Source organism: Streptopelia decaocto (genome assembly GCF_964273445.1).
Source record: "Streptopelia decaocto genome assembly, chromosome: 23".
NCBI lineage: Eukaryota > Metazoa > Chordata > Aves > Columbiformes > Columbidae > Streptopelia > Streptopelia decaocto.
The window spans coordinates 4,746,718-4,757,096 of NC_138678.1; positions in this window are offsets into that span (position 1 = coordinate 4,746,718).

The window sequence follows — 10,379 nt, forward strand, 5'->3', positions numbered from 1 at the left end:
CAATTAACTACACAACTGGTATAAAACCCTCACAATCTACCCTTGTGCCATAGAGAACACCGAAGCACAGAAAAGACGGCCATACGAGTTCAGGAGTGAGCAGTGTTGTTCTCATGTTTTGTTGCGGTCACTAAACAGCAATATCTCGCAGCTCAGCACCTGTCACCCCGAGTGACACTGGGGGCCAAGGGCATTAAGTCCCAGTATTGACCCCTCTGCTGTGTGGCCACTCGATGCTTCGCAGGGCTCCCCAGCACCCCCGGTGCCCTGGAGGTTTCAATGATCTCAGCTGTTGGGAGCAAAGGGACCAGAGGAACCAGCTCCTGCAGAAGAAATTCTTTGTCTGGGTGTGACACTACGGGGAAACGTGAAGTTTGATGAATTGCATCATCATTCAACTTCAGCTCCAGCCTGAGTCCTACCAGACAAGAGCTGCAAGAGCAGCCAAGCACTAGGATGGGCTTTGCTTATTCTTTTTCCCCCTCTCTTTATTTAAATCATTCCTTGTCCTCATCAAACACAAAACATTATCTAATTCCTCTACAGCATGTACAGGATTGCATGTTATCCCTCTACACGGATCTATATTCAACCAACCACAGACAATAACCTCATGCCATTCCGTACAGGAAGAACCATAATCTGCCATGCATTAAAGGTCTAAAAAACCCCTGCCTAATGTTAGAAGAGGCTCAAGCTGTTAAGCTACTACTTAACTACGGTAATTCACCACCAAGTCTCTCCCAGGGCACAGCTAGAGAGTTGTTTTCACTTTCTAATAACGAACACGTGACTTCGGCACTTAATGAGTTCCCGAAATAACTGAACCAAAAGGCAAAATCCAGGAGGTTTTACTGCCCAGGGAGAGGAAAAAAAACAGTGAATGGGCAGAAGAATAAAATGAAGGCCGGGAGTGATTATAAAACATTTAGGTGGAATAACGAGCGTATTGCTCCCCTGTCCCACAGGGTGGAGCGCGGAGGAGGCAGCGGGTCCCGCGCTGCCCCCTTGTCCTGGATCGGGAGCTCTGGGCCCTCGCCTCGAGTTCAACACACTGATCATTGAAAAGTACCGACAAGATCATTCACTTTGGTGGCGCCTTCCCCTCCAAACATCCGAACCCGCGGCAGATGTTACCGACACCGCGCTGCGGTATCACTGGATCGTGTGTTGAAGAATCTCGGGAATAAAACCCGCACTAAGAGTTCACTTCAAATCGGGCTTAAGGAAAAACAAATTACACTTTGGCCAAAGGCCAAGTTCTGGATTTCTAATTAACTTAATCAAACTTTTTCATAGTCTAACCCTTGATAATTTATATAACCAATTTCACTGCACTCCGAGCGAGCCCCGCACCAAATCACAGAAATAACGAGCGAGTTCAAAGGATTCTTCCTCATTAACCCTCGAGAAAATGAGTTCAGCAATGGGCTGAATGGCAGTTGCAGGTAGCAGCTCTCTCTCTATATATATATATATATATTTAAAGGCTGGTAAACACTGGATTGGCAGATTTTACCAGAGATAAGCAGGTAATGCCGACCCCATTAAAAATGTTAATTTTACACTAATACCAAGAAGTGACCAGCAGACGAGAGAATTCAAGCAGAAGAAAAACCCAAACTGCTCTGTGATTCTGTGATATTTGTGCTGTTGTACAAACCCCGATGTGACCTCATGAGATCCTTTGGCCACTTTTAGCCGCAGAGAACTGCAACGATGATCACAGAAGCAACCAAGAACAACCAAGAACACACGTTACACAGACGACTAAAAGAGGCCGGTTTGTTTGACCTAGCGAAACGCAAGCTGAGAGGAGACGAGCTATTTCAAGGACAATATTGGCACCAGATCGAATAGAGATAACACAGCCAAAGACTGAATTTAGTCTCCAAGTCTGGCATCGCCTTCAATGTTTCTCTCCTACGAGAGTAAAGGCAAGAAGTTCCAAGACAACACCTGCTCCCTTTGCAAGGATCCTGCAGGAACACCTTGGCACCGGGTCAGCGGGGCTGTGACATGGACACCCAGCAGACTGGGGTGACAAGGCCCCGTCACGCTGTGGTCACCTGCAGGCAGCAGGTCCTGCCGTCCCCATCAGCCCCAGCAAAACCCCAGCATGAGCACGGCTCCTCCGTGGCCTCATCAACAGCGTTCATAGTCCAGGACTAAAGTTAGTCCTGCGTATCCAGGTGAATATTAAAAAAAACACAATGGAACAAGGAGGAAACAAGAAAATCTCAACAAGATCATGAGGAATAAACATCGTGGCGTGGGAAGCAACTGCTCTGCTGCGAAAGGCAAAAGCGCGTCCAAAGCTGCACTGAGACGGCGACGGGGCCGCCCGCGCGAGCCCGGCTCAACGGCTTGCTTCCCATCAACGAGCGCTCCACGACAGGTTCCCAGTGCGAGGAACAGATTTAAACCAGATTTGGCATCCCCTTCTCTTCTGCACAGCTCAAAGATAAACAATTCAACCGCTTTGTTTGATTTAGGAGGAACAAAATAACACTACTGTTTAATATTTTAGGTGAGATTTCACACAGTTTCCTTCGTGTCCAACACTTGTTATACCAGATGACATCCTGCTTGGATCAAGAAAACACTCATTAAATTCAAACCTATATCAGGCATCCCGCTATTCATCGAGATGAATATTTGCACAATACTGAGCTTGACATCCCTTGCAGCTTGACCATTGCCAACAGAGAACCACCTTCCCTTTTTTTACCCCCTTATCCCAATTTCTCATAACATTTTGCAGCTTGTCGGTGCAGCCAAACCGCGTTCACTGCCGAGGTCACGTCCCACGGATGCGGTGGCCAAGGGCTCCATAGCCGGGCGAACCGGCCCAGCCCGCTCCAGCAGGTGCCGTGCTGGGTGCGGGGGCTCGAGCACAGCATCATGTATTTCCCACTGTGGTTCCAGTGAAGCACATCTGTGAGTCAAAAATAACATCACGGCACGGAAAAACCTGCGCTTCCTGCGCCCCGAGCGCGGGCCAGGTGAGCCCAGCTGCAGGAACATTAAATAAACCATCAGTTAGCAAGTGTCGCGTTGGTCCTGTCAGAGGTGAAGCCAGCGGTGCTGTTCAGGACAAAAGGGGCAGTCACCCACCCAACGCTATTTCTACAGCAAGAGTCCTAAAGCAACTTGCGCATGAAAATAAACTTACAGATCGCACCACGGCCTTAGTTCTGATATCAGTGTTTCATCTGCAAATGCCACATTCACTCCAGTCTCTCGTATGCGATATATACAAATGATAAACGTTGGAAATGAGAGGAAATTATAATTTATTACCCATATTTTTATTTCTATCGCTGCTCTAATGCTACTAAGTATTTTTAAATGCTTCAAGCTATAACATTTATTCAAGTGCTTCTGACAGAAGTGAAATTTACTGAGAATAATTGTTAGTCCCGCTGACATAATTCATGGGTATAATTCAGAAGTGTCTTCAAAAATACTTAGGGATCTTTTAGTAAGGAGATTCTCAGGGTCATGGCCTGGTTCCTCCCTGCTGACTGAATTACTGTCAAAATAACGGACACTTGAGATCTGGGAGGAGGAGAAAACTGAAATTTGCTCCAAAATCAGAACTTTGTTCAATTCCTGACAGTCCTGATGGAGTTGAGGGCTCGCTTTTCAAAGGAAAAACGAAATCAAGTTAATATCACTACAACAGCAACTAAGATGCGAAACGTTCCTATGGCAATATGGAGTGCTGAGGGTGAGGGGCTGCGGGGAGCGGCCCGGCCCGCACGGAGCCGCCTCCAAACGCCGTTCATCGCCCAGCAAACACAACGAGGATCCAGCAACGAGACTCTTCCAGCTTCAAAAGCCGCTCCCTGCAGGTCCCGTCACACCGTCTGCTTCTCAGCGCTGCGAACAGTAACGTTGTGTTTTTCTTCTCATTGCATAAACTTCCCCAGAGTATCGGCTCCACAAGAGACAACCAAACTGTATTTAGTGACTTTCTGCAAAAAGGGAAAAACGCCTCAGGGCAGGGACTGTTGGGTTTGTTTAACTGTTCGATAAATAAAACAAGGGGTTGGGTGCTGCCGCAACAGCCATTTGTCCCATCAATAAACTGACACAAGTGACTGCAGCGAGCAACAAGTAAGAGTGGAAAATTAGGGCGATGGTTTGATGGGTATCTCATGCATTTTATCAGGGACCCAAAGATACAAAAGATAGGTTTTGCAAGACACACTGGCTTCAGGGAATTAAATGGTTGTTTCCATAGGGCAAGAGAGCAGCAACCAGGCAGAAGATGCAGGAGAGCCCAAAGAGCCGCTGTGCAACATTCACACTGCACCATCACAGCGGCAAAGCCCCCAGGCCCCGCGCAGCCGCTGCTCCCCGGTCAGAGCCCCCGGTCAGAGCCCTCCTGCTCCAGCCCCCGCACCGCGGGGCCTCCTCTGCCAAACACAAAACATGAAGTTGTCTTAAAACCGCTAAAGCTGCAGGAGCCCCGTGCCAAGCAAAGATCCGTCATTAGGGCACTGCAAAGCTCGACTCCTTTTACACGGGCGCTGGAAGCTCCTCCTGCACACACGCACTGAAATATTAATCTTTTCCCTTACTGTTCCTTTGAGTTCCATCTGTCAGCTGCGCCAGTGCTTTGCTGCTCTCCGAACACCAAACGCGCGTATCGGAAACTCTTAATTAGGCAGAAGCTCTGGGCTCCGAGCGCCCAGAGCTGCCGCGCGTTGGCTTTGGGGAGCAAAGCACCCGTGCCCATGGAAAGGCGGCCGTGACCGCAGGAAACAGGAGGAACCGGAGACCCCGCAGCTCTGCCCCTCAGCAGGTCCCACTGTTTTAAATGAATAATTGAATTTAAATTACTGCTAATGCTGAAATTAATTTAACCTGTTTAAAGTCAGCATGTTGTCACATGTTGCAGGAGTATGGCTTGCCGCTGCTCCAATGTATTAATAGTGATTCCGACACTATTAATAACCGGAGCCCAGCAGCTGGTGTCTCATCTACCCAGGGGTCTCCATCTCTGCGATGGGGAAGGGGAACGAAAGAGCTGCAGAAAACCCGGCTGTGGTGGGCCAGGGAGGTTGTGACGCTCCAGGAGCGGAGCCATCAACTCCACCCTCTCATCTGGGATCCCACAGGTGATCCCCAGTTCCAGTGTAAGTTGGGGAATGACCTGTTAGAGAGCAGCGTAGGGGAAAGGGACCTGGGGGCCCTGGGGACAGCAGGGTGACCATGAGCCAGCACTGGGCCCTTGTGGCCAGGAAGCCAATGGGACCTGGGGTGGGTTAGAAGGGGGTGGTCAGTAGGTCAGAGAGGTTCTCCTGCCCCTCTGCTCTGCCCTGGGGAGACCACACCTGGAATATTGTGTCCAGCTGTGGCCCCTCAGTTCCAGCAGGACAGGGAACTGCTGCAGAGAGTCCAGTGCAGCCACCAAGATGCTGGAGGGAGTGGAGCATCTCCCGTGTGAGGAAAGGCTGAGGGAGCTGGGGCTCTGGAGCTGGACAAGAGGAGACTGAGGGGGGACTCATTCATGTTGACAGATATCTAAAGGGGGAGTGTCAGGAGGATGGAGCCAGGCTCTTCTCGGTGACAACCAGTGATAGGACAAGGGGTAATGGGTTCAAACTGGAACACAAGAGGTTCCACTTAAATTTGAGAAGAAACTTCTTCTCAGTGAGGGTGGCAGAGCCTGGCCCAGGCTGCCCAGGGGGTTGTGGAGTCTCCTTCTCTGCAGACATTCCAACCCGCCTGGACACCTTCCTGTGTCACCTCATCTGGGTGTTCCTGCCCCATGGGGGGATTGCACTGGATGGGCTTTCCAGGGCCCTTCAACCCCTGACATTCTGGGGTTCTGTGAGGAGGCTCCTTCAGAACAGGAAACCTCCTGATCTCCTTGGGGCAAAGACTCACCATCTCTTCATATGTGGAAGGAAATACAGTATTCAAAATTAAGAAAGAAAAAAAAGCAGCTCTGAAAGCCCCAATCATTTTGCACCGTTGGCAAGACCAAAACTTCCAGTCGGTGGGTGAGGGTGGGATGGGAAAAAATTTCATTCTGAGATGAAAGGTTCCACGCTTCTCCCTCCAGCTAAAATCTGCTCCATCTGAGCACGCTGAGGGGCCGCAGCTCCTCCGCCCCACAGCAAAGCAGCAGCAGCAAAACAAAAGCCCCAATTTGTGAAGTATCTGTTGAAAGCATCTCTTCTGAATAAGTTTGTCATATGGAATGATAAAGAAATCAGAAGCCAAGTTCACTTCTGTCATCCCTGCTGGAGGCAGCAGATGGAAAGACCCTCAAAATACCATTACTGGAAGGAGTATGTTAAAACATGAAGTTTGGCTTGGGGCAACAGAACCAGATCCCCTGACAGATGAATATCTTCAGCTGCATCCCACTTTTTGCTTGAGCAGGTAAACACAAACATCTCCTAAAGCAGAAATCCAGTGCTATCGACATCATAGACATACACACACTTTATTTTTAAATTACAGAGCAGAAAGGAGTCAAAGATCAGTGGACTCCACCTTTCAAAATAAATGCCAAAAGAATTCATTCTGCCATAGACTTGGCTGTCTGCAGATTAAATCAGCGGTAGAGCAGCAAAGAGCGGGAATGCACTGAGCTGAATACACCAGCAGATCCACAAATTTTATCTGGAATGTCATAAAATTTGGCATTTTACTAAAATCTGCAACTATGAGACTCCATCATCTGGCACTTTAGAGCAGGGAGGTTGGAAACCACCTTTCTGAACAGTTTTCGAGCACTTTAGAGAGGTTTTTCTGTGCTCTGCGGGAAGGCACCAGAATCCCAAAAGCCTGAACGTGCGACACACTCTCTGCCTATTGTATACACGGGTATTTCTCCCATTTCCCTTCCAAGCTTTTATAAACTCCCCACGGACCCTCAGTACAAGAGGATGGTGGTTCTGCCGCTCAGGACACCCAAAACCCCTTGGACAGCAGCAATCTGGGCTCCTCTCCCCTCAGCTTTGACTGGCAACACCAGCGCTGGCGTCAAACCCTGCACAAGCGCCTGTGAGCCCTGGGGCTTCCTGCTGATATACTGATATAGATACATGCTGACAGATACAGGCATGCACTGTGTGTATATATAGAGATGCATACACATACATATGTATATAATGTGAATTATTCGGTGTATCAGTGCACAGCAGGTGGGTGTTCCATGAGCAAGGCTCGAGTGGCTGCTCCCAGCCCCACTGTACCTAGAAACCATGTTCCGAGTTCCAAACTTCGCTTTCCTTCCGGCTGCATTTTTGGGCTTCTCAGATCCCCCTTTTTGAGACTTTTTGTGAATCATAAATACATATTTTTTCACAGTCGGTCTAATAATGAACTCATAGCCCAGCTGGGCTGGGTTAGGTATTTGTCACCTAATCAAATGACATGCTTTCATCTGAGATTGCAGCTTCCCAGCTGGTACAGATTGATTTATGTGCACACACCGAGGCAGGCAGAGCCCGGCCTCCACACCCTGCCATTCCATCTCAGCTCCTCCTTTGGGGCAGCAGTGGCCTTTAAATCTATGGTTAAAAAGGTATTTATTGCAAAAATGCTCACGGATGCAAGTTCTGGCGTCGCTGTTTGTGTACAAGCATCGGCAGCTGATGGCTCAGGGGACAGGAGGGGCAGCTGCATCCTCTCCTGGAGGCAGGTGAAGTGTTTGATCTCCACAGAGCACTCGAGGGGCCCAGAGCAGCCTGGCACCTGCTGGGCTTCAACCAGAGCATCTAATGGCCCCAAGGATGCTGGAGCCTCAGCCCCTCCCTGACCAGCACCTCCAGCACCACGGGCATCACAGCCTGGCCCCAGGGCTCTTGCAAAACCCTTTCTCTCCCCTCGGATTCTCTCCTTCACACACTTGGACAGCCACCCAGTGTGTGCAAAAGTCAATGAGAACACCAATATAGTCATTAAATTGCGTTTTGTTCCCATTCTGCAAAAGTCATGGCTGGCAGCACACGTGCAAGTCGAGACAACCAGCCCTCTGTGTCTCCCAGCAATAGAGCCTTCCTGTCCAAATCACCACTGAACCGATCTCCTATTGCAATTAAAGGTACCACTGGTGAATATTAACACAGACTCCAAAAAGTTTCAGATACTTTAGAGCATAGAGTTGGTTTAATGACTATAGTCCAATTCAGTACATTTTGCTGTAGGCATTTAAAGCAAGACTTTACCCACCTTGGTCTCCTTTCCAACCCTCAGCTTCCTTAACTATTTATTTCATAGAATCACAGAATGGTTTGGGCTGGGACCTTAAAGACCATCTAGTTCCACCCCCAACACCATGAGCGTCCATCCTGCTGCGTGTTTCATATGATATCCCTGCATTTCAGTGCTGTCCTAGAGCTCAGGGCACAAATCTGCCCCTCAGATTCCTGAATTCGAGGAGGAAGATTTAATTCTCCCCCCTGTTAAAAACGCCTTTGAGGGGAAGCCCATCTTCCTCGTGTGCTAACGAGCCGTCTAGCAACTCCTGCTTGGCTACAACTCCTTCCAGTTCAACATCTTCTGCCAAACCAGCTCTCCCCTGACAGCTACTCATTTAGAACTGGTTTGTCTTAACTCGCATTTCTACTCAATTGACCTCATGGGCTTTTTTCCTCAGTAATTCCACACAAAATGTGCTCAGTGTGCAATTCCCAAGTTTGCTTTCCTGTTGCTGTTTGTTATTTTTCACTCCTCGGTGCTGCAGACTCTGGTCTGGAACATCAAAATTAGTCCTGAGCTGCTTTTCTTTGCTGTGTCTCTTATCCAGGTGTCACCACTGCAAGTACTTTGCCAAGTGAAATATCACTCAGAATTGGTATCAAAATGCATGAGGGGGAGAAAAATAGGAAGATATCTCACCTCTAATTTCTCTCAGGTCCAAACACCATCAACTTTGCACTAACAGCTGCTGCTGTTTTATTCCAGATGAGCACAGAAGTATTGTGCACAGTCTCCATACCTGGCTTTAATTGACTATCAGACTTTGACTAATTACAGTGTCTCTTATTAAGCTACATAGTGCATGACTTACCAAAAGTAGAACTTTAGTGGGACAGAGAAGCCAGGGTCAGTTGCTCGGTGCACATTCTCTGCTGCCCTTCTCTGAGTACAGACCTGGTGCAGCTGATACAGCCCACGGAGGAGCCTTTGAGTCAAACCACGGCCTCCGGAGACAGGGATTTCAGTGCCCTAATATTACAGCACCACAGGGACACTAACACACCTGGGGTCTGCATGGTTCATCAATCTCTGATGGCAAACAAAGGCCTGTCCACTGTTTCTGAACTAAAACATGATGCCGTGGACATGGTCTGAAGCTTTGCTGCTTAAACCCCAAACCAAGCCCAGGCTGTCCCGGGAAAACCCAACTGTCCCAGGGAGGTGGGGACTGGGAAGACTGGTCTCTGTCTGTACTTCAAGAGACAAGAGGTCCTTCGTTTAACAGAGCAATTTAGTTACTGCGCCATTTTTTAATAATGCTATTTAAATACAGTAACTAGAGCTTTCGTTTTTATGGATGTCAGGAGAAACATAAGCCACAAGTTCAATGCAAACCACAGAGGAAGTATTTTTGTTTCCAACACGCAGTGTTTCTCCTAACCTGAAATAGCCATTTGAGCGCGTTTGTGCTCCCAAAGCCGGGCAGCCTGCGGGCTCTGACCATTCCCTTCCAGGAGGTGTGATGGAAGTAACACAGCTCTGTATCTGTTACTTCTGAAACTAAGGGGCTCTCCTCTAGGAAAGGGGCTTTGATGATCTCTCTGTTTTCATTAATGAACTTCAGAAGTGTCTCTTTACCCTGTATTTCAGGTTTTTTAAATCAGATTACTAAGTACTTGACCTCATGTCTGTCTGTCCAACCCTCCAGGGTGGTGACTCCAGCGCTGCCCTGGGCAGCCTGTTCAATGCCCCACAGCCCTTTGGGGAAGAAACTGTTCCCCAGATCCAATTCCTGTATTAGATTGTGGTTCCTGGACTGTCACAAATACACCTCCATGACATACTGAAGTGACCTTTAATTATCTGAAGTTTACCAAAGCGTGGGCTTCTACCCCATCACTCATGGCTTTCTCACCCAAAATGTCGAAATCTGGGGTAAAATGGGAAAAGAACCCCAAATGCCAGCAGACAAGGGCAGATTTGAGACCTCCTGGTTTCTCCTTCACCCAGGGGCTGGCTACAGAGCCCAGTCTCCCCGGAAATGCAGATTATTCACCTGCCTTGCGAGCGCCCACGTTATTATATTTGTTTCCCTTGTTCTCTGCTCTTGTGTGACTGATGCTTTATTAGCATAACACAGGGATTTTGTAACACAGACCTGAAACCTGGGCAAGAACTACCTTCCCTGCCCTTTAATATAGACCAGACTC